Here is a 24612-nt window from a genome sequence, read left to right as displayed (position 1 = left end):
TGCCTGGATGGCACAGTTGGTTAGGCACCTGACTCTTGGTTTTGGCCATGTCATGATCTCAGGGTCATGAGATCAAGCCCCATGGTGGGCTCCATGCTTAGAATGGAGTCTACTTGAGATTATCTCTCTTTCTCCTTCTGCCCCTCTTGCTCATGCTCACTCTCTCTAAAGTAAATAAATAAATCTTTAAAAAAAAAAAAGGAAACCAAAAAACCATATCAGAAAAAAAAAAGAACCCTACATTTAAACCATCCTGCAATGACAGCTGTTAGCATTTTAGTATCTAGGCTGCTAGCCTGCTTTCTACACATGTACATACCTTTTATAGAATTTGAATTATACTATACATATTCTCATGAAATCTGCTTTTTTTTTTTTTTTTTTTGAAATCTGCTTTTATTACCTGTGGCATGTCTTATCTTTTCCTATCTTATCCTGGTAAGTGGAATGCCATCTAGTGGGGCATCATTTACAAACAATTATCAAACATGTCAGCAAGTATATCACATCAAGAAAAATATTTTAAATACATCCAATATAGAATTTTGCTTAAGTTTCAGAATTGCCAAGGAGTCTTGGCTGGCAATACATTTCAGTTTATTTAAATAATTGATTACCCATTAAGAAGAATACAAATAATGTCTATTTTTTAAGAGTACAAAAATGTACATAATATATTAAGATTAAAAAAAAAATTGCACGGTCTTCTTGCAAGGAGCCTGCTTTTCCCTTTGCCTGTGTCTCTGCCTGTCTCTATGTCTCTCATGAATAAATAAATAAAATATTTTTTAAAAAAGGGACTCCTGGGTGGCTCAGCGGTTGTGTCTGCCTTCAGCTCAGGGCATGATCCCAGGGTCCAGGATCGAGTCCCTCATCAGGCTCCCTGCATGGAGCCTGCTTCTCCCTCTACCTGTGTCTCTGCCTCTCTCTGTGTGTCTCTCAAGAATAAATAAATAAAATCTTTTTTAAAAATAGCAGAATACATATAGTCATAGCATCCACCCTAAAACACATTTATAATATATACAGTGTTCTAAAAGGCCTGAAAGATAAATAGATTATAGCAGTATTTACCCCTGTAAGGGAAAGAAGAGAGATTTTCACTTTTTATTTTGCATATATCTATAGTGCTTGACATTCTTTTATTGATCATGTACTACTTCTGTAATTTATTTTTTTAACAATTCAAAAATGTAATCAATTGTTTGTAAGGTTTGTTCAAGCAAAGTTATAATTAAAAGTTTAATTTTAACTAGTTTGTCAAATTATTGAGCCCCTTTATGTCTTCTCATTCCTTTTTAACTAGAATCTTTTTCCTTAGGTGCTCTTTCAAAACTTTTTTCTGGTAACATTGAAAAAAAAATCATTGTTATAACTGTTTCTTAGTATCTTCGTTCTTGGGGCACCTGGGTGGCTAGGTGGTTGAGTGTCTGCCTTTGGTTCAGGTTGTGATCCCAGGGTCCTGAGATCAAGTCCTGCATCAGGCTCCCCGGTAGGGAGCCTGCTTCTCCCTCTGCCTATGTCTCTGCCTCTCATGAATAAATAAAATCTTTAAATATATATATATATATCTTCATTCTTAAATCCCCTGCAGCTCTCAACTGCAGTTTTAATTCCTTATGAGCATCATTTGGCTTCCAAAATAGAAAAAAAAAAAAAAAAAAAGAAAGAAATGCTATGTTCCCCACCTGTTAAAGTGTCAGCAAGCTACTCATGGCTCCATTCCCATTCCATCATTCCATCATTCTGCCATAGTTCCTATCTATACTTTCTCTTCCTTGGCAGCTTTCAAAATAATCATCACAGGACCAAGGCAACAGAGTCATATAAAACTTCCTTCTGTGGCTTTACCTTTTTCAAGAACTACTAGGGAAGTCTCTGCCCCATGAGCATTACTCCCTGTACCACTGGGCTTTATTAGTCAGACGATTAGTCCACATACCTATCTGTATGATTTGCCTGAGGTCAAATCAGTCTATGCCCTCTCATTACATCACTTTCCCCATAGGGGACGTTACTAATATTTAGAATGTGATGCAATGGAAATTCTCAATAATAGGATAATCTTTTAATAGTGTCCACCAAATGAAGTCAAATCTGTGGGGATGTGACCATGAGTCCAAAAAGCAGTGTCCTTCTGGCTACGTTAAACAGAGAGCTAGGCTTGTTATGGGTAAACATAGTTCTTTGGGATACTTTGGGTTCTTGCAGAACAAATCCTTTGCTAAAGGATCAGAGACTTATCAACTCTGAAGGGTGGGAAAATTGGAAAGAATTTTCAAGTATTTGAAAATTCCTTGTGCAGGCTGTCCTGTAGCCACTCCCCTGGAATGCCTGAGAACAAGGAGCATGAGTACCGCCTGGGTATTGAGGAGTTTTGTCAGAGGCCCCAGGATTGAACTGCTTTTGTGTTCATTGTTTCAGTGATAAGCAGTCCCTTAACCTAACTTTATCAAAGAGCCAAAGTTACTCATGACTTATTTCCCACAGTTTGGAAGGAAAATATGAACAACTTCAATTTTGCAAAGGAGATTGATATGATAAAAATGGAATAGAAGTAAAGGGGTGTGTCTTGCATGACTGATGTTATTTTCAGTCTCTCAGAGAATGATTTGTCTGAAAATACTTTTTGAAATATGATGCCCTTTTCTTTGCTTTCTTACACTTTTGCCAAAGGGATTTAAAAATTCCTCTACTTACCATTACTGGTTATGTACGAGACCTACAATATTTTAAGTGACAAATTCCCAGATTTACTATCAGTTCACATATGCTGAATATCAACAACAACAACAACAACAACAACAAAGCAGAATGTTAATCACGAGAAAGAAAGATGCACTGGGCCAAATAGATATTTCCAGAATTGAGATGTGCATGCTGTAAAGGGAGAGTTTTAGTACATGCTGAATATACATCTCTGTTTTCATAATATGTAGTTACAGGTGAATTAGCAATGAATTAATTTATAAATCCAGAAATATCTGAGATTTACTAGAAATCATAGTGCACTTCACTGAATAAAGATGTGAACAGCAACCAGGCAGGGATTTCACTTCCCAGAAAGAAAAATAACTACTGTGTAAATTCACACAGTACAAGCAAATTGGTCTGCCCAGAAACTCCCTGCACACCTCCTCTGTCAGGATATTTCAAACTTAGTGAGTAAAAAATACCAAAGATAATAACACTAACAGCAATTGATAATTGAGAGTTTACTTCAAGGTAGGTATTTTCTACGTGCTTTTCTAAGTATTATTCCCATTTGTTCCTCCTAGGCACCCCTGAAATGTATGCCATTATTATCTCTATAATAAGGAAACCGAGGCAGAGGGAGAGTAAATCGTCCAAGGACACTCAGCTTATAATTGTGAAGCCTGGATTTGAACCTAAGAATTCCACTTCCCAGAGTTCATATTTCCACCACTCAAAAGGGATTCTGGCCTTTAGAAAGGAATGCATGGGAGGTGATGCCAAGTGCACCATTTTCCTCATCGGCTGTGTCTTTTAGGTCGTAGTTGAAGGAAGAACACTGACAGTCAGCATTTCTCGCAGATCTCCTCCTCCATACTCCACCTTATAATGTATCCCATTTACCAAACCCTGCAATTACATAATATTCTACTGACTTTCTCATTTTTACATTGCCATTGGGTAATAGTGTTTACCATAATCTATAGCAAGATAAACTAGTAAGAATCCGTTTTTTACCTTCGCTGTTATCCTTTTGGTTTGGCACTCTGAGATCTATTTTAGGCATAGGCCTGCTTGTGTATTTATCGATACCAACTCTGAATAAGCTGCTATGAAATTCAACAGCATTCCAAATAAATTCTCTCAGCTCTGACTTTAGCTGTGTAGAGTAATTCTGCTTATAAGGTGAAGGAGAAGACATTACACAAGAGAAAGACAAAAAAAAAAAAAACCAGGAAAAAATGGAGAACGTAGGCACTTCGTCAACCAAGGAGAGAGAGCAAGGGGCAGGAAAAAGGGGTAAAGATATAAGATAATAGGGGCATGTTGTGGGCTTATTGGTAGAGCATGTGACTCTTGATCTTAGGGTTGTGGGTTCAAGTCCCAAGCTGGGTGTAGAGATTACTTATAATAAAATATTTTTAATGTATTAAAATACATTTAAATATAAAGGAAAGCAACAGCTGGTATAGAACCCAGGTGGGGGATGCCTGGGTGGCTTAGGGGTTAAGCACATCTGCCTTCAGCCCAGGATGTGATCCTGGAGTCCCGGGATCGAGTCCCACATCGGGCTCCCTGCATGGAGTCCACTTCTCCCTCTGCCTGTGTCTCTGCCTCTCTCTTTCTGTGTCTCTCATGAATAAATAAAATATTTTTTAATAAAAAATAATAAATCAGGTGGTCTGTTCTAGTAACAATATGCAAAATATTTCAAAGTAGAACATACTCAGCTAACCAATTCTTCAATTGTGAGATACTATGGTTTATGCAAGATAGTTCTGAATATTTATTATGAAATTTTTCCATCCAAGTTTCTTGCTGTTAGTTATGTTTGAGGAGACAGAAAAGCAAAAGGTAATAAAGCAACAGAGAAACCTTAGGTAACTATAATTGGGAAATTAGGAAACCAATTGGTTTTACCATATACTGAAACAGAATTTTAAATTTACTTTACTTTTACAAAGTAAATAGTCCATAAAATATTTAATGTCAGTAAGCATTGTCTAGGAGTCTTTTTCAATATACATACTCATCATAATAATAGTTAGCACTTTTGCCCTTAGTAGGTGCCAGGTGCTATGCTTAACTTCACAGGACTTTTCAGACCTCACTCAATAACCTTGCAAAGTCGCTATTCTAATGAGGAAACTGAGAACTAGAGGATTAAATAGCTTGTCTGAGGCCATAAAGTGAGTAAGCAGCCAAGCTAGCTAGCATTTGAACCTTAATTAGCCACCTCTAGGAATGCCTGGGTGGCTCAGCAGTTGAGCGTCTGCCTTCAGTTCAGAGCATGATCCCGCGATCCTGGGATCAAGTCCCACGTTGGGCTCCCTGCACGGAGCCTGCTTCTCCCTCTGCCTGTGTCTCTGCCTCTCTCTGTGTGTGTCTCTCATGAATAAATAAATAAAATCTTTGAAAAAAAAATTAGCCACCTTATGATCTACTAATGCCTCTTAACTGGTGATTCTCGAATAGTGTTCATAAAAATCAGCAGACATGTTTGTTAGAGGGTAGAATCCCAGGCCCCTACCTCAGAACATCTGTTTCAGAAGGTCTGGTGAGGACCAGGAATGGACAATTTAGCAATACCAGAAACATCACTCCAGACACTTTTACAGAATAGTCTGAATAAAGTCATAGAATTTATCATTAATTCTGTTTCTCCAAATGTATCTCCCTCTGGTCATAAGTCTACTTGGCCTTCATCACAATGTTATGAATAAAAGAATCATTAGTCTTGTTATAGTTACCCAAGACTAAGATGGTAGAAAAGGGGAATTGAAAGGAGATCCCTCCAGCTATTATGTACCCTACTTCCTAACCTGGCCTTAAACAGAATTGTGAAATATCTAAATGTGTCTTTGATATCTTAGCTCTTCAGTCTAGTTTGGGGAATCTCCTCCCCAAGGCTTATTGGCTTCACACTGCTCTAGTCTACAAGAAGATCCTACACAAGACTCTAATTCCCAATTTCCTTCAGCCTTAAATAGTATATTGATTTAAGATACTACCCTTGACCAAGAGGCTGAGAGATTCAGAAGATAAAATCATTCTAATGAGATACTTTCCCATTTTCCCACTTTCCTCTTTCTCCCTAACACAATGCTTTATTGACCCAGATAAACCATGCGTGTCTGCAGAAAATTTTTAATGGGTGATTCTTATCATGGGAATTTCAGGCACTGATGGCAGGCGAGTGAAAGAGTTATTTTTGGTCAGATGTGCCTTTCAATGCCTCATAAATCAGGCTGCTTAGGCAGCCTCCTAATTTCTACTTAGGCAGTGCTAGTCCTGCTGACACACTCAATTTTACCCTAGTCAGAGGCTAAAGAAGTAAGGAGAAAGGTGAAAAAGCAGTGACATTGAGAAAGGGAAACAGAGGGGACCACCTAACTTGCCCTCTCTCAGAAATGAGGATTCAACCACAAATAAAATAATAAACCACGCAGACTTCACATTTTTCTTTCCCATTCTTGTAAACAAGAAATAAAAACCAGGGACTATCCTTTCCTTGATAGGTATGGAGAGAAAAATCAAGGAAATCCATCACAGCAAATTTCTACTCCTTAACCTCAGAAACACTCACATTACGTACACATACGCACTCCAACCTCTGACGCATGGAGACTTGTCCAGCAGTGACCTTCAGCAACCTAGAGAGCTTTTTATAACATTTGAGAATGCACAACTGGATATTTTTATCAGCATGTGCTCTGGCTTTGATAAATGTTACGCTAAGCAGTTTGAAGCAAAAACACAAACAATGAATACATTTTTTTAATGCAGTAGCTACAAGAACACTTAATTAGCATCCTCCAGAGTTGTGCAGGTTTTACCAAATGTCTCTGTAAAGAAGACCAAGTTTAGAAAAGATAGCTCCAAGTTTTAACTTGTCCCCAAATGTTATCTAGTAAGATTAGGCAAAAGGTATTTGAGAAGTGATGTTTAGGGCAGCCCCGGTGGCGCAGGGGTTTGGCGCTGCCTGCAGCCTGGGGTGTGATCCTGGAGACCGGGGATTGAGTCCCACGTCGGGCTCCCTGTGTGGAGCCTGCTTCTCCCTCTGCCTGTGTCTCTGCCTCTCAGTCTCTCTCTCTCTCTGAATAAAATAAATAAATCTTAAAAAAAAAAAAAAAAGGTAGAGAAGTGATGTTTAAAGCCTCATTTTGGCTGGAGTTGATTTGCAAGATTCTCATTCAATATCTTTATGTGTTTTCCTTTTTTTAAACAGAAAATAAAATAACACATGTCTAAAAAACAATAAATGCCCTACAACATGAAGAGTTCTTTTTTTTTTTTTTTTTAAGATTTTATTTATTCAGGGATGCCTGGGTTGCTTAGCAGTTGAGCGTCTGCCTTTGGCTCAGGGTGTGATCCTGGAGTCCCAGGATTGAGTCCCACATCGGGCTCCCTGCATGGAGCCTGCTTCTCCTCCCTCTGCCTGTGTCTCTGCCTCTCTTTCTGTGTCTCTCATGAATAAACAAATAAAATCTTTTAAAGATTCATTCTCTCATTCATTCATGAGACACACACACACACACACACACAGAGAGAGAGAGAGAGAGAGGCCTGGGGATATAGCAGTGAACACAACAAAATCCTTACTCTCATAGAGCTCACATTCTAATGGGGGACGACCTCCAGAAGATAGCTGTAATATTCCCTGATTTCTATCCATGTTCTACAGCACTCACTGCCCTAAATGATTTAAGAGAAATAGTCTTTTTCCATCACTAAGGGTCACAGACCCCTCATCCTGATTGAATTCAACACTGTTTTTCCCCCCAGATGAACTGAAAGCAATACATGACTAAATTCTTCCAAGTGAAAACCTGTTATAATTGGATAATGACCACAAAGCAGGCGGTTCTGTGGGGTTTTTTGTTTTTTTTTTTTTTTTTAGTTATACTAAGTGCCTCAAGGGAAGTAGCAGAATTCTTCTACCCGCCACCCATTACGGAGCTGACAAGGTCCTGCTCTGTGCCATACTTCTTAATTTTCCTGTTGGCTTTAAAGATTTATAACAGCTCTAACACCTATTGCGTGAGAAACACAGGGATCCCTCAGTGCCCAAACCATGGTGCACTGGCCAACTTTGCTCCCCAGAAGCCTGCTGGGGACTCATCTACTGGAACCAGGGCAGCTTGGGAAGATTCACTTGCTTCTGTGAGAAATAACAGTGACCATAATAGAAAAAGAAATTCTAGGCATTCTTTCAAACCGTTGGGAAGTTCCAGCACATTCCAGTTGCAAAAGAATTCAAGTCCCTCCACTCCCGTCAAAACTCCATCACCATTCTTGTGTGCTTTGTACATTTTCTAGACCAAGGCCTAGTAATTATTTTTTAAGACTTTTTATTTATTTGAGAGAGAGAGAGAGAGAGAGCATGAGGGAGGGGACAAAGGGAGAGGAAAGAAAGGGAGGAGCAGACTCCTCGCTGAGCAGGGAGCCTGATGCGGGGCTCAATCCCAGGACCCCAAGATCATAACCTGAGTGGAAAGCAGCCACTTAACCAACTGAGCTAGCCAGGCACCCCCAAGACCTAGTAATTAACTACAAATTCTTTCCCTGCCCCCCCCCCCTTTTTTTTAATCATGAACCACAAGGTGATTCTATAGGTGAATCTGGGATTTGGCAATTATCCTTAGGCTTTGATAATCCTCAAGCAATGACAGATTTCAGATGTTTGAAGATTCTCAATATAAAGCATTGCTATTCCAGAGTACTGTGCCAATCATTTGTGATCTGGAAATTTTGCAAAATATTTTATTCCTTAAGCTTTAGAAATCCATATCCATGATGACTTACAACTGTTATTGGATAAGTCTTTACTCTTTTCAAGTTCCAGAAAGCCAAATGTTCTCGTGGTTTGTTTGTTTGTTTTTTTCTAGGCCCAAAGGATTCCCAACATCACTCCTCTTTTAATCCTCTGTAAATTTCATTCTCATCTGTGATTCTATTTAGAAGACATCTTACTTATTACTTACCTCCTAACTCTTTTTTTGCCTTTTTCTTCCTCTACAAAGTAAAGAAGAAAAATAAGCAGAAAAACAGAAGAAGTTGATCCAACTACTCTTAAGGCGAAGGAAAAAAAATCTCTCATCATTAAGAAGTATTCCTGAGGAACTTCAACTGGTACAAATTTGGCTACTGCTACTAGGAGTCAAAAACACTGACCTTGGGGTGCCTGGGTGGCTCAGTTGGTTAAGCATCTGCCTTTGGCTCAGGTCATGATCTCAGGGTCCTAGAATCAAGCCCCGCAGCAGGCTCCCTGCTCAGTGGAGAGTCTGCTTCTCCATCTCTCCCTCTGAGTACCCCTGCTTGTGCTCTCTCTCTCTGTCTCTATCAAATGAATAAATAAAATCTTAAAAAAAAAAATACTGACCTTGCGCAGCCCCCGTGGTGCAGCGGTTTAGTGCCGCCTGCGGCCTGGGGTGTGATCCTGGAGACCCGGAATTGAGTCCCACGTTGGGCTCCCTGCATGGAGCCTGCTTCTCCCTCTGCCTGTGTCTCTGCCTCTCTCTCTCTCTCTCTCTCTCTCTCTGTGTGTGTCTCTATGAATAGATAAATAAAATCTTAAAAAAAAATACAGACCTAGATAACACGGCAGAATTATTATACCCTGCAAGAGAAAGCATTACATTACTGTGCCACAGATTCAGTATTTATTTCCTTCAATACAGAATGCACATACCCTCATTCCAATAATTGAGGGGTGGAAGAGGGAGAAGACTAATACAATTCAAACACTAGCAAACAGAAGTCAGGTGGGAAAATAATACTGACAAGCAATAGTGTGTCACCCCGGGAGAAGTGCTATGAATGAACTAAAAATAAGCAGTGCTGAAAAGCCTTGAATGAGAGATTGTGGAAAGCATTACAGAGATGATGGCTTTAAATGGATCTATCAGCATCCGCTCAGCTTTTGAATTTCACTAGGCAGAGGAGACAAACTCTACACTGTGGTTTTATAACAACTATGATGACTCAGATGCCCAGACTCCCCTGAAATCCAAATACCACAGTCACTGAGATCTGCTTCATATGCATTATCTTCACAACAACTTGATGCTAACCTCTGAGGCAGGTGCCATTATTATTCCCATTTTAACCTAGGAGGGAAAGGGACCCCAAGTAGACAAGTAGGCTGCTGTAATCCACATGGTAAGTGAGCAAGTGAGAGTACAAGCCCAGGTCTAAGCCCCAGACTCTGTGCTCTAGGTCATCATACTATAGCACTCCTTCCTTAATATGTTCCTTTTCAGTCCACAGAGGTGGCCAACTGCTCTGGCTCCCCCTGCATCTCTGACTTCTCTCTGGTTCTCTGGGTTAGTTGATGAAAAGACTCAGGGATTGAGTCCTGAGACAACAACTGGGTAACTCTTCCTAATGCTAAGCTCCACCACCGATAGGAGCTTCAGCACCTCTATTCTCATCTCCCAGCTAAGACAAAGAAATGATGACAGCTCTATAATCTTTTTTAAAAAGTCACTGTGTAGGAAATGTTGTCCTTATGGCTCCATTACCTAAAAGTATACCTTATAGAACAGGCACTGGTGATACTCTGATTACCTGAAAGGATACATCTTATTGAAAAGAAAACCAAACATCGTGGGTAGCCATGATAGTGGCTATGCCTCTAGACTGCCACCTTAGAAAGAGGGAAAGTGGGGCACCTGGCTGGCTCAGTCGATTGAGTGCATCTGACTCTTGATTTTGGCTCAGGTCATGATGTCCTCGCTCAGCAGGAGAGTCTGCTGAAGATTCTGTGTCTCCCTCTGCCCCTTCCCCACTCACACACCCATGCACACTCACCCTCTTTCTCTAAATAAATAAAGAAAATCTTTTTTTAAAAAAGGAAGGAAAGTAATGGTTCACAATAATATATTTGCTCATTTTCACATTTTTTAATCTGTTCTCTTTTATTAGATTATACAAGCTTTTTGAGGTCAAGAATCACATCTGTTTTATTTTTATGGTATGCACATTGTATCCCCTGTGCATACCATAATACCTGGCATATAGGAAGTGCTCAGAAAATATTTGTCAAATATCACAAATAGGTGATATCCCCAAATTTGAAAAGCATATACAATTACTCCTTTTCCTTTCTTTCTTTCTTTTCTTTTTTTTTAAGTACACTCCACACCCAGCGTGGAGCTCAACATGGGGCTTGACTTCACACCCTGAGATCAAGACCTGAACTAAGTCTCCCTCTGCCTGTGTCTCTGCCTCTCTGTGTTTCTCTCATGAATAAATAAATAAATATATATTAAAAAAAAAAAAAGAGACGCTCAACCAACTGAGCCACCCAGCCAGCCCCACCTCCTTTTCTTTATTTATTCGATCATTCAGATTTATTGAACAGCTGCTGCAAAAACAGAATAATGGATTGGTTAAGTACATAGAATCTAGATACTGACTGCCTGGATTCAAGTATTGGTTCTGGTACTATCTGTGTGGCCCAGGGCTAGCCAACTGTAAAATGCAAGAAATAACAGCACCTAACTCACACCGTTATGAGGATGAAGTAAATTAACATAGGTAAAGTATTTATAATAGCACCCGACATATAGTAAATACTAGATGTTTGCATGATGATGATGATGGTATTCCAGGCTTCAGGACACTAAGGATATAATACCAAAGAAGTCTAGGTCTCTGTGTGCTTACATTCTAGTAGGAGAAACCATCAACCTGCTAGTGATCCAGTAAAACAATTACAAATCATTTTAAAATGAAGAAAATAAGAAAATGAAGAAAATAAGGCTTCCCTGGTGTTGAGAAGCAGACACCGAGGTGGAGTTTAGAATGCAAACTATTTGCTAAGGAGGGTCCTTAAAATCAGCATCAGTGCAAGAGAGAGGAGAAGGAACTAGAGGCGGACAGAGAGAGAAGTTGGTGGCAAAGCAGCCTGAACCCACCCCTTCGGGAATGTTGAAGTGCACCAACCCTTTGTAGTTTCCTGACCATTATACCCCATTGGGTGTGGGTCACTATGGGAGGGGGTGTGGCCTTGCTCTCTGCAGCTGAAGCAATCCCCCAAAAGGGCTGACAACTGAAGACTGTCTGCCAACAGCACTCAGCAGCGAGGGCAGCAGAGCCTCCACTGCAGAAGGCTAGGGCAGCACAACACAGTATGCATTCCACCCAGTAGACAGGACGGTAAGGGTGAGTTTCTACCTAAAAGAAAATGGTCAGGGAAGACCTCTCTGAGGAGGTAATACTTAAGCTGATAGAACGATACATGAGGAGGCAGCATTCTTGTTATAGGAAGTAGCCAGTACCATGTCCCCTAGGTCAGAATACGTTGGCAGTGTGAAGGGCAAAAAAGAAGAGCAGTGAGGCCAGAGAGTGGTATAAAGTGAGGTCTGAAGAGGCAGGCAGGGGCCAAAATATGAGAACCCTTAGGAGTTTGGATTTTATTCTGAGTCTTGATGGGCAGCTATTAGAGGGAAGTGGAAGGATCTGATTTACTCTTTTAAAAGATCACTCTGGACAATATGTGAGGAATAAGTGGAAGAAAGGGAAAAAAATGAAGGCAGGAAGATAAAAGTTTACTGAACTTTTTTAGATAAGAGATGGTATATTGATGAGAAAAGTGGATGAATTTACATGCAGAACTCTGTAGGAAACCATGCAGGGATTGCTAATAGAATAAATGTGGAAAGTGAAAGAACAAGCAATCAAAAATGACTCCTAGTTTTTTGGCTTAAACAACTGGAAGGATGATGGTATATATTGAGATGAAAAAAAAGGTAAATTTAAGAGATGAAAGTAGAGTCACATCTTAGATTTCTTTTTTGGTTTGAGATATCTATTAAACATCAAATAGAGATGCCAAGTAGTCAGCTGGATACACAAGTCCAGAGCACAAAAGAGAGAAAAAAGGCTAAATATTTATATTTGGACATTTATATTAGACAAATAGGTGATATGTTGATCTGCTACTGCTATATAACCATTATCACCAGTCAGTGGCATAAAGCAATAATATATATTTTTAAAGTAGGCTCCATGCTAGGCATGGAGCTTGAAATCACAACCCTTAGATTAAGACCCACACTGAGATCAAGAGTCAGATGCTTAACCAACTGGGCCACCCAGATGCCCCAATAATAGTTTATTTTTGCTCACATCTGCAGATGGGCTGGGGTTCAATCTAGGCATCTCTGTTTCTATCTGAGGGTTAGGTGAATGGCTATACTCTGAATGCCTCATCCTTCTGGGACCAGCAGGCCAGAGAGGCAATGGTAGAGGCTCAGGTGAGGGAGAGGAAACAAGCAAGGTCTTGAGAAAGTTCTAGGAAATGAAAACAGGTATCAAAGAGATATCTGTGCTCTCATGTTCACTGTAGCATTATTCACAATAGCCAAGATAGGGAAACAACCTAAGTATCCATCAATGGATAAAAAAGATGTTATATATATACACACAGGAACATTATTCAGACATGAGAAAAAAAGAACATCTTGCCATTTGTAACAATATGGATGGAAATTGAGGGCATTATGCTTAGTACGTCAGAAGGAGAAACACAAATTCTGTATGATCTCAGTTATTTGTAGAACCTAAAAGAACCAAACTCAAACTCATAAAAACAGAATAGAATGGTGGTTACCAGGGACCATGGTAGAGAGGAGTCAGAGAGATGTTGTTAAAGGGTAGAAACTTGAAACTAGAAAATGAATAAGTTCTGGAGATTTAATGCACAGCATAGTGATTATTGTCCACAATACTGTATTATACATTTCGAAGTTGCAAAGAGACCAGATATTAAATGTTCTTAACACACACAAAAAAAAGATAATGAAGTGTGATAGAGCTGTTAGCTAAATCCACAGTAGTAATGCTATTGCAATATATAAATGTATCAAATCAATACATTCATATACCTATACAGTGTTACATGTCAATTGTATCTCAATATTTTAAAAAGTCCTGGGCTCATGATACTGGCCTTGACTTTCACCAGTATATCATTACCCAAAGCAAGTTACATGTCCAAGACTTGTATGATGACATCTTGGTTGAGGAATTGGGAGAGGGAAGCAAAATTGGAGTCCATAATTTAGTCTGCCACAGATGAGATCAGCCAGGCGAAGAATGTAGGAAGTAAAAAGAGCCAGGCTTGGACAAATTCCCAAGGTGCTTCAGCATTTACCAGTAACCTAGAAGAAGAAAAACCAGGAAGGATTTGGGAGCAGCAAGTGCAGTTGGAGAATAATTAAGAGAACATGAGAGAGGTAAAAGAGAACAATGTTTCAAGGAGACTGTTGGATGTTGCTGAGACATCAAATAGGACACGAACAGAGAGAGGCCTATGATAACTGGCAATACGGTCCGCCAATCCAAGGTGTTCCATAACAGGACACCAGGATAGCTGAGAGCATAAGACCCTGTTGTCTCATCCTAGGTTCTCAGACAGCAGGAAATCAAATTATGTTTGGACTATAAACAAAAACACACCACTCCACCAGGAATGGTGGGGATTAGGAAGGTGAGTAATTATTAGGTTGTTTAAGGCCAGATTGGTGATGTTCTTCAATATCTGCCTAGGGAGTTGGAACTTGGTCCTTTAAACAACAGGAACTCATTCAAAGTTTTTTGAGCAGAAGAGTGATAAATTCCAAGTGTTGGATCTAAATGTAGTGTAAGAAACAGTGGATCATAGGGGAAGAGAAGAAAAAATAAAATCAGATGAAATCATAGAGGGAGACAAACCACAAGAGACTCTTATTCATAGGAAACAACAGGGTTGCTGGAGGGGAAGAGGGTGGTGGGATGGGACTGGGTGATGGACATTAAGGCAGGTAAATGGTGTAATGAGCACCTGGTGTTATATAAGACTCATGAATCACTGACCTCTACTTCTGAAACTAATAATACATTATATGTTAATTGAATTTAAATTTCAAATAAAAATTTTAAGATAAATAAATAAATAAATGAAGTGTAAGATGGATTTGATAGAGAAGAGACTGGTGGCAAAGAGCAGGTTATCCTTGTTCTATCAGCCAGACCTCTTGCCCAGATCCCGACCCCTGAGAGAAACTTCGGTTCCCTTAGATCAAGTTCCTGATGCTTGTTACTATTAAACTTTCTTGTCTGCTTCTTCCTTGCCTGGCTGAAACTTAGTTGACTCATGATAACTTTCTAATCAAAATCTGGGTCCTGGGACACCTGAGTGGTTCAGCGCCTGCCTTTGGCTCAGGGCGTGATCCTGGAGTCCCCCGATCGAGTCCCGCATCAGGTTCCCTGCATGGAGCCTGCTTCTCCCTCTGCCTATATGTCTCTGCCTCTCTCTGTGTGTCTCTCATGAATAAATAAATAAAATCTTTTTAAAAAAATCTGGGTCCTGACCCTTGGCCTCCACCTTCCATCTCAGCACTCACTTATTTAGAATTATCACCTTTTCTTTTGTGTCCATGTAGGAAGCTCCTGCACCAACAAGCTTCAGATGGCAGCGTGAAACCAGAGCCTATCTTATTCACAATTCCAGGATGCTGCTCTTCAGACCTGTTCCCCCTCATCCCTGCTGCTTTCCTTCCCCCAACCCATCCCTTTCCATTCTCTCAGAGCATGTGAAAGTTCACGGAGTTCAGAACATGGTGGTAGTCTCCAAATCACTACTAGCATATGCTCCATTCCTTCCCTAGTCCTCCTCCTCTCAGGCTTGACCTCTGAGGGATATCTACCTTGTACAAATCCTCTTTCTACTTGAAGTCCCATTGGGCTTCTTAGTGACTCTTAGTATGGTGAGGTAGGGTTAGGGTGCGAACAAACAATGATCCTAAAAAGCAACCACTTTGTCCCGCTTTGGCTCAATCTGCACCATTTCCCAAGAAGCCTAAAGGAAAATGCATCAACAAACGTCTTACATAGTGAAATATTACCATTGGTATTACATAGTAATTTGGCTTGGAAAATTTCTCCTGCATTCTCATGCCTGGACTTCCAACACATCTACAGAAAGATGAACAGGTGTTGTCTCTAGAACACAAGGATTACTTGAAATGAGCTGTGGTTTAAAATGAGAAGTCATTATTTGATATATGCCAGGAATCTTAATTTTATAGGGTCATGATGTTTTTCTCTAACAAGTACATCTTCAATTGCTATGCATGGTATTTTCCTGTTGTCTGCTAGCCAAATATTCTTTAGCTGACTGGTGCTAGCAGGAAATGGAGAAAATCATAAAACTGGAAATTAGGAAGTAATGACATCAGTATTCAAATCACAAAAGACAAGGTGGAAACAAATATTCTGCTTTAACCTTGATTTATACTGTTAACAAAAGACTGAAGTTGGCAAAATTGGAAATTACTAACTCTCCTCAGTCACTACCATAGTAAAAATTTGTTCCCCTTACCTCAACAGTACTTCATTTGGCCATAGTGCTCACTGGGAAATTGGCAGTGACATGTGAACTCTCTCAGATTGCACCACTCCTGGGTTCTAGCTGCATCCTCTGGCCACAGAATCCTTTTGTGGCCTCTGCCTCTTCCTTCAGTCTTTGCTCTGAAAATACGACAAAGAGTAACTATGCTGCCCACCTGATGACAGAGCAATTCAGAGCTGCCTTGTTCTTACATTAAATTAGGCATCTTCAGAAGCAGCTTTAACTCTGGTCTCTGCTATCAGACTATTTCATTATTTCATGGATTGTACAGTTTGTGATACCTAACCTAAATTACTCTTGTCTGATAGGGACCAGAGTAGACTACAAGGCTGATGGTTCATGCTGCTCCCTTCGCCCATGCATCCCACTAGTGGCAAAAGTCTCATAAACTCTGATGTCGGGACCCCTGGGTGGCTCAGTGGTTGAGCATCTGCCTTCAGCCCAGGGTGTGATCCCGGAGTCCCGGAATCGAGTTCCACATCCGGCTCCCTGCATGGAGCCTGCTTCTCCCTCTGCCTATGTCTCTGCCCCTCTCTGTGTACTCTCATAAATAAATAAATAAAATCTTTTTTAAAAAAAAAAAGCCTCTGATGTCCTTTGTTGCCTCGTGAGTTAGTTACACTTCTTAGAGTGGCTCTGTACTACCTTTGTCAAAGAGTGGTTCATTGCATTTTCTCGGCTAATGATCCAATATTACTTGCATAGATCATACCTCACAGCTTTTCCAAACAAACTTTTTGAATTTAACTTGTGTAAGGCCCTAAAATATCATAGTAGGGAAGTTAGCTTAAAAGAACACATCACAGTTACACTCAAAGCTGCCACCTGACTCTGTCGTTTAGGTCTCTGAGACAGGACATGGGCCCACTGACCCTTTTTTAGCCAATGTCTTGAAATGTGTTCTTGGCCTTTCCTCCGTGACTTCCATCCATATTACTACCCCCAGATGAAACAGGAACACGTGAGAAAACCAGCCCTGAGTATCTCTTAGCTTCTCCAAAGTAGACCTATAACACCATGGGTTATATTGGTGAAGAAATGGAGTCCATGACTAGAGCCTGAGTCAGAGTCAAGTTGCTTCAAATATTTATTGAGCACCTTCTTTATGCCCAATATCAAGGAGATCTTGGCACCTAGCTATTATCACTAGTCCCAACAGGTTTCCCTGAAAGCATGATTACATCACATGCTTTTCACAGCCCTCACTGCCCTCCAGTAATTATGGAGCAACACTGGGTAACTGTGGACTGTTGAATGAAGCAAGCCTGGGCCACAGATGAACCAAAAGCAGATCCAGTAAAGCTAACTCCTTCATCCCTCCTGGATCCTCCAAAAAGCTCAGAGTAAACAGTACCTTTATGTTATTGTCATTATGTTGTGCTTCCCTCCTTTGCTTCATTACTTCGTATCTGTTGCTTAGACTGTAAACAGAGACCCAATGCCAAGACACAAATAAAGTCACCAGGAAACCCAGCTCCAGGTGCCAGACCTACCTTTGTGCTTTTGGACTATTGCTGTTTGTGTAGAGATGGCGGGGGGAAAGTGCCACATGGCTCAGTGCTCATTTGTTTCCTGCTCTGTTAGGTATTAAACCCCAGCAACCTGCCCAAGGCTCAGTCTCCCTCACTATAGCTAACTAACTAGAACACTAACCCCCAGCTTAGTGCCCCATAAGCACAGTCCTCTCCTCTTTTCTTTCTTCTTTTCTTTTCTTCCCAAGACCCTGTGCTAATTACCATTATATAATAAGCAAGAAATGTAGAATGCAGAGATTTCTTTATACTTCTCCTCATATGGAAAAAAAAAAAGAATTGTTGATTATCTTAACCTACACATAACTTGTGGAACAGAAAGATTCCTGTCAAATAATCCTCCCTTAATAGATTCCCTTCACTATTATAAACTAAGACATGACCTTCAAGCATTAGTACCCAGACAATACAACATTTGTGTGTTATTTAATTAGCTTATTTCTTTTGTTAATGTACATTCCTGTGGTTATATCACTTTCCACTCAAACTTTTAAAAAAATGCTACATGGTATTAAAAAATTTTTTTACCAATGTGTCCATACTTTTGCTCCATTTAAAAAAAATTTATTTCACCAGCCAGGCTCTCGCAATGTTTTGAGGTTATCTCATAACAATGGCTAATTTATTAAGTCCTGGAAAATTATAACAACAGTAAGTCTTTGTGCAAAGTTGGCATGCTGGAGATTTTTGGTTAAAAAAAAAAAAAAGAATGTGATAGATCTACCAGAGACCACTGTCATTTCTGTACCATCTAATCCTCATTATGGAGTGATTTTTATCAAATTGGGAAGTGATCATGTGGCAGCCTAAATAACACTGGAAAACTAATTCAATAAATCAGAAGGGTTATTCCATGTCATCTACATGCTCAAACAAGAGGGAGAGCATATTGGCTTTAATAAATCCTCAGTTTCCAGCCAAAGGACTTTCAGAGCTCTTGGCTGCCTGATCAGATGTCTGGAATTATGAAAGCAAAGAAAGGTTTCAGACATAAGGAGGAACTTCTGATATCATAAAAGGAAGATTTGAACTGGACAAATTGCTTAGTATTCTACGTAAGTATCTAATAAACATGTAATTGTCTGATAATTGTTATCTCATTTTACATATAAGAAAACTAAAACTAAAAAGAGTTAAGAAACTTGCTCATAATTAGAGCTAGGAAATGATGGATCTGCAATGCTAATCTTTCTGTAATGTCCACATCATAACACAGGATATTAGAGGGTATGCTGGTTTTGTCAGTGATTCCAACTCAGTTGGCCAGCCAGCCTGGGCATGCTGTATGTGACCAGTGACTCAGATCGCTGGGTTGATGAAGTTGAGAGTCATTTAGTGATTCAGCAAATATTATTGAAAAACTACTATGTGTCAGGCACTGTTCTAGGTGCTAGAGAAAATGCAGTGGATAAACAGACAAAATCCCTTTCTTCCCTGAGTTTACATTCTACTGATGGGAAACAAATAAAATAAGCACATACCATCAGATGGTGATAAGAATTTTGAGGAAAAGAAGGATAAGAGTAAAAGAAAAAACTTCAGTGGAGGTGCTCATCTATTTAGATGGTCAAGGAAGTGCTCTCTGATAAGAAGACATTTGAGCAAAGAATGAAGGAAATGAGGGAAGGGAGAAGAAAGTGAACCATGTCATATCAGGGGAAAGAGCATTTCAGTCAGAGTGAACACCAAGTGAAGGGCCTAAGCCAGATGCTCTGCACACTTAGGGAGAAGCACTGAAGATGCCAGCAGGGCTGCAGCAGAGTAAGCAAATGGGAGAGTTGAAAGGGATGAAGTGGAATGGGTGGCAAGGAGGGAAACGACCATGAAAGACCCTTTGGATCCTACAAACATTTAGGGTTCTACTCTATGTGAGATGGGAAGTCTTTGGGAAGTTTTCAGTATGGTGACATACTGGTTTATGTTTTAAGGGGTCTCCTCATAATTAGCCAGTTGACTTGGATGCCTCTAGGCAGCAAGGCCCCAAAAGACAAATGGAATGAGTAGTAGGACAATAGTGCAAAGGACATGGGCTTTGAAACTAATTCTGTGTCCAGACCTCAGGCTCCATCACCAGCTAGTTCTCTTAGTCTTGCACTAATTATATAACCTCTTTGAAACTCAGTTTCCTCAACTGCAAAAAGACAATAATATAATCTACTCTATAATTATTAATTAAATCAGATATGTAGAAAGCACCTGAAATATTACTGTATTTTATTAGCATTAAAAAATAAAAGTAACCAGACATTATATTTAATTTAGTGATTAATTATTGAATTATTTACCATTATTAAAAATAATACAGGCAAGACCTGGACTGGATAACATTTCTTCTCACTTCTAGAATAATAACAATAACAAATTAATAGTGGAGAAGATAAAGGATGTGCTCTTTCTCTTAAAGAAAAACTTTGTATTTTTGGAAATTTTCAAAGATATACAAAATTAAAGCAAGTACCCTAATGAGACCCATGTATACAGTTTAAATAATGAGCATTTATTCAATCTTATTTCATCTTTTTTTCTGCAATATTTTAAAGCAAATCCCAAATATATTATCATTTCAACTATAAATACTTCAGTTTGTATCCCTAACAGAAAAGAATGTTTTTTAACATAACCCAATACAATGAATATATTTAACAAAACTAACAATCATTTCTTAATTTCATCTACCATGCAGTTCATGGTCAAATTTTTCAGATGTCTCAAAATATCTTTCTACAGTTGTTTTGCTCAAATCAGGATCTAAACCAAGCCAATAGATTGCACTTGCTGATATGATTCTCAGGTCCCCTTTTATCTGTGACAGTTCCTCCTTTTTTTCTCCCATGACTTTTGTTTTGGAAGAAATTGTCATTTGAAGGATATGTTCTCTTAATGGCAGGTTAGTAATGTTCCCTCCACAGGCAGAGGACATCAAACCTACATATTATACTAAAGACCCAATCCAAGTGCTTTCTGAGAGGTGTAAGGGGAATGTTTTCTGCTTCTGAAAGAGGAAGTTAATACTATCAACTCTTGTAGAGAAAATACCACTTAATATGGTAAGGAGCTGGCCTTAGACTCTTTAAGATGGGCATAAAGGACTCTTGTGAAATAGACCTAATGGCTTTCTTCTGTCCTAGAATTCTCTGGGACCTATCCTTAGACGTGTATTTAAATGATCACCGTGAGATAATGACCTAACAGAATTTCCTGGTTTCTGTTAAAGAGCAATCAGAAATTCTTCTTTGTTGGTAAGAAATTACAAGAATACTTCTTGCCTAGTGAAAGAAGACAGGTCAGTTATTGCTATGATAGCCTATACATGGCCCTTAAAACTGATGGCCCAATTGGATTAGTTTAGATAAATTCAACTCTGCAGTCCTAACTAGAGCTAATAGGCTTACATCAATTCTTTCAGGTAATTCAATAGAACAATACTCAAAAGAATTAAAGAGATACTGATAAATTCTGAATGAGCAGAAGGGGTTTTTTTTTGATAAGAGGGGAAAAAAGCAAGATAAATGTAGCCCCTGTTGGTTCTATACCATGGTATGAGTAAATTTTATCAAAGGATCACTTGTAGAAATAACTACCAAGGAGATAAACATCCAAGATTCTGACCAAGAATTGACTTTTGGAAGCAAATCAAAACTTAGATATTGGTTCCCATACACATTATTTAACCATCAAATACAACATTCCTTTATAGACCTTAATAAAGGGCCAAAATTATAAATGAAGTGTTTGTATTCATTACAAAGTATTTTGGACTTAGGGATTCTTTTGAAATGTCCATGTGAGTCAACATGGGGTGGAAGCTGGAAAAAGAAAGCATGGTCTCCCACTCATAGCTAATTCTGGCTCTGGTAATCAGGAAAACACAAGAGACAGCCAAGTATGGACTGGCAACCCCAACTATCTTGTTTTGTCATTTTGTCTTTCACTCAATAATCAACCTTCCTTGGGCATTCATTAGAATGTGACCTAGCACTACGTCCACTGTGTTCTGAGTATAATAATTCTTCATCAAAATGTGAGGCCAGGAATTGATTTAACACTGATATTCATTTTTAATTAAGATGGATAATTCAGAAAGATGTTATTGTTGGCAAACAAACCACAAAAGGAAATCAGTGGTCTGTGAGACATAAGGCAGGATGGTGGAGAGAAAAGAGTAACAGGAGAATAAAATAGGAGAAAGAAAGAATATTTTTGTTTTTAAATATCCCAAATAGGGGATCCCTGGGTGGCCCAGTGGTTTAGCGCCTGTCATCAGCCCAGGGCTTGATCCTAGAGACCCAGGATCAAATTCCACATTGGGCTCCCTGCATGGAGCCATGGAGCCTGCTTCTCCCTCTGCCTGTGTCTGTCTGTCTGTCTGTCTGTCTGTCTCTCTCTCTCTCCCTGTGTGTGTCTCTCATGAATAAATAAATAAAATCGTTTAAATAAATAAATAAATAAATAAATAAATAAATAAATAAATAAATATCTCAAATAACTGATGAAAAAGAAAAGAGAAGAAAAAGAAGAAATGAAGGAAAAGAAACTATAGTGACAGCTTTAGGTTCAAAGATGTTTTTAAAAGTTGGCACATGTGAAGTGCCTGGGTGGCTCAGTCAATTGAGCATCCAACCTTTGATTTTGGCTCCAGGCATGATCTTGGGGTTCTGGGGTCAAGCCCCAGGTAGAGCCTTGAGTGGAGCCCTTAGTGGAGCCATATGTTGAGTTCCATGCTCAGTGGGGAGTCTGATGGAGATTCTCTTTCTTCCTTTCCCTCTAGCCCTCACCGACCTCCCTGCCACTGCCACTGCCACTCACATGTGCATGCACTCTCTCTCTCAAATAAATAAATCTAAAAATGAGTGGGAAATATCAGGGAGGGAGACAGAACATGAGAGACTCCTAACTCTGGGAAACGAACTAGGGGTGGTGGAAGGAGAGGTGGGTGGGGGGTGGGGGTGACTGGGTGATGGGCACTGAGGAGGGCACTTGATGGGATGAGCACTGGGTGTTATTCTATATGTTGGTAAATTGAACACCAATAAAAATAAATGTATTTTAAAAATAAATAAATAGGGATCCCTGGGTGGCGGAGCGGTTTGGCACCTGCCTTTGGCCCAGGGCGCGATCCTGGAGACCCGGGATCGTTTCCCACGTCGGCCTCCCGGTGCATGGAGCCTGCTTCTCCCTCTGCCTATGTCTCTGCCTCTCTCTCTCTCTCTCTCTCTGTGTGTGACTATCATAAATAAATAAAAATTAAAAAATAATAAATAAATCTATAAATAAATAAATAATAAAAATAAAAGTTGGCACATGTGGGATGGCTCAGTCAGTTGAGCAACTGACTTGGTTTTGGCTCAGGTCATGATCTCATGGGTCACGGGATGGAGCCATGCTCAGTGGGGAGTCAGCTTGAGGATTTTCTCTCTCTGCCCCTCCCCTCATTGCATGCTCTCTCTCTCTAAAATAAATAAATAAATCTTTAAAAGTTAAAAAAAAATCTTTAAAAGTTGGCACATGTAAGATTGTGGCAGAAAGCTTCAAGTCTCCTACATGCTGGGCCGATTGGAGGCAAGTGGAGCGAGGTGGAGGGTAGCCTGTATGTGCTTCATCGGTACTGACAGGAGGAGTGAAGGAGGCTCTGTCTTGGATCAGACCTTTCCCACATATACACAAGGCTGAGCTGTTCCACTGGGCTTGGTCTTTGGGGTGTGGACAGCCCAATCCATTCAATGTACAAATGCTGTTTACAGCTATTCACATTGGTTAAGGCCTAGAATTGATAGAAAGCAGCACAATTTTTAATCCTTCAATTTCAAATCTCAACAGGAGGAATTTTGGTTAGATGTGACCAAACTTCTATAAGTTGCTTTAACAGAAAACAAATCTGAAAAGCTGGCAACTGATAAGGGCTGTTCCTTGGAAGAAGGCATAATATATTGATTATGTTTCTTCAAACTAGAATCACTAAGACCAGTGGGAAAATACAGGAAGGTAGATTTCAACTCAATCCTTAAGAACATTTTTTAATGCTTTTATCAAACTAATCATGAAACTCTGAAGAAGTGAGACATATGACACTGAAAATTGTTAAGAATAGATAACTTCTGCCAGAAAAACTGAACAAGAGTGATTTCCAACCTTGGTAGGACTATGAGGACCATTTTGAAATTTAGTTAGGACCCCCAAGTTAGTATTTGTGCCATAGTATCTGTTAAGAAACCATGATAACTAATGCTACAGACCTGTCCACTTAAAAATTATTAAAATGGTAAATTTTCCTATGTTTATAGTTTACCAAAATAAAAGACAAAAAACCACGATGACAAAAAAATTAATTTAGTAGTGCTTTTAAAATAAATTTACATATTGGGGCACCTGGGTGGCTCAGTCGGTTAAGTGGTTAAGTGTCTGTCTGCCTTCAGCTCAGGTCATGATCCAGGGGTCCTGGGATCGAGCCCCTCGTCAGGCTCCCTGCTCAGCGGGGCAGTCTGCTTCTCCCTCTCCTCTGCCCCTCTCCCTGCTTGTGCTTTTTCCCTCTCTGTCTTTGTCAAATAAACAAAGTCTTTTACAAACTAATAAAATATAAATAAATTTGTATTTTATTTATTATAACAGCACTCACATACATTAGAAAAATAATAGTCATTATTTCCTTTATTCATTTATTTATTTACAGAATACCTAATGTGTCCTAGGCACTGATGATACAAAAATCAATATGGTTCCCAACCTCAAAAAACACATATATATGCAAGACTTGATATTTATTGATCTACATACAATGCTGTTTCACATACCAATTAGAGGGAACCAACCTTGTCTCCAGTTTCTCAGGAGTCCTGAGCCTGCAGGTTGAAAACTACCCATATAAAGCAATTTCCTTCTTCTTTAATCTTCTTTAAACCTCTACTATGTGATATAAACAAAAACCCCATTCAGTAATAATATTTGGCTATAGGTAATATGGTAAAGCATGAAAAGTTCATCCCATGCTGA

The 24612-nt window shown here is 39.5% G+C and overlaps 1 long non-coding RNA gene across 1 annotated transcript in view; it reads right to left on the bottom strand.

Moving 5' to 3' along the window:
• Positions 1-9186: 9186 nt before the first annotated feature.
• The window catches only part of LOC119877036, a 51280-nt gene continuing 35854 nt past the window's right edge, over positions 9187-24612 (bottom strand). Inside the window, exons 2-3 of the long non-coding RNA XR_005370567.1 lie at positions 16064-16212; positions 9187-9245 (exon numbers count right to left, since the gene is read on the bottom strand). This is a non-coding gene — a long non-coding RNA (uncharacterized LOC119877036). The remainder of the gene's footprint in view (positions 9246-16063; positions 16213-24612) is intronic.

Source organism: Canis lupus, chromosome 15 (genome assembly GCF_011100685.1).
Source record: "Canis lupus familiaris isolate Mischka breed German Shepherd chromosome 15, alternate assembly UU_Cfam_GSD_1.0, whole genome shotgun sequence".
Classification (NCBI taxonomy): Eukaryota; Metazoa; Chordata; class Mammalia; order Carnivora; family Canidae; genus Canis; species Canis lupus.
This window is presented reverse-complemented; position numbering and strand designations above follow the sequence as displayed.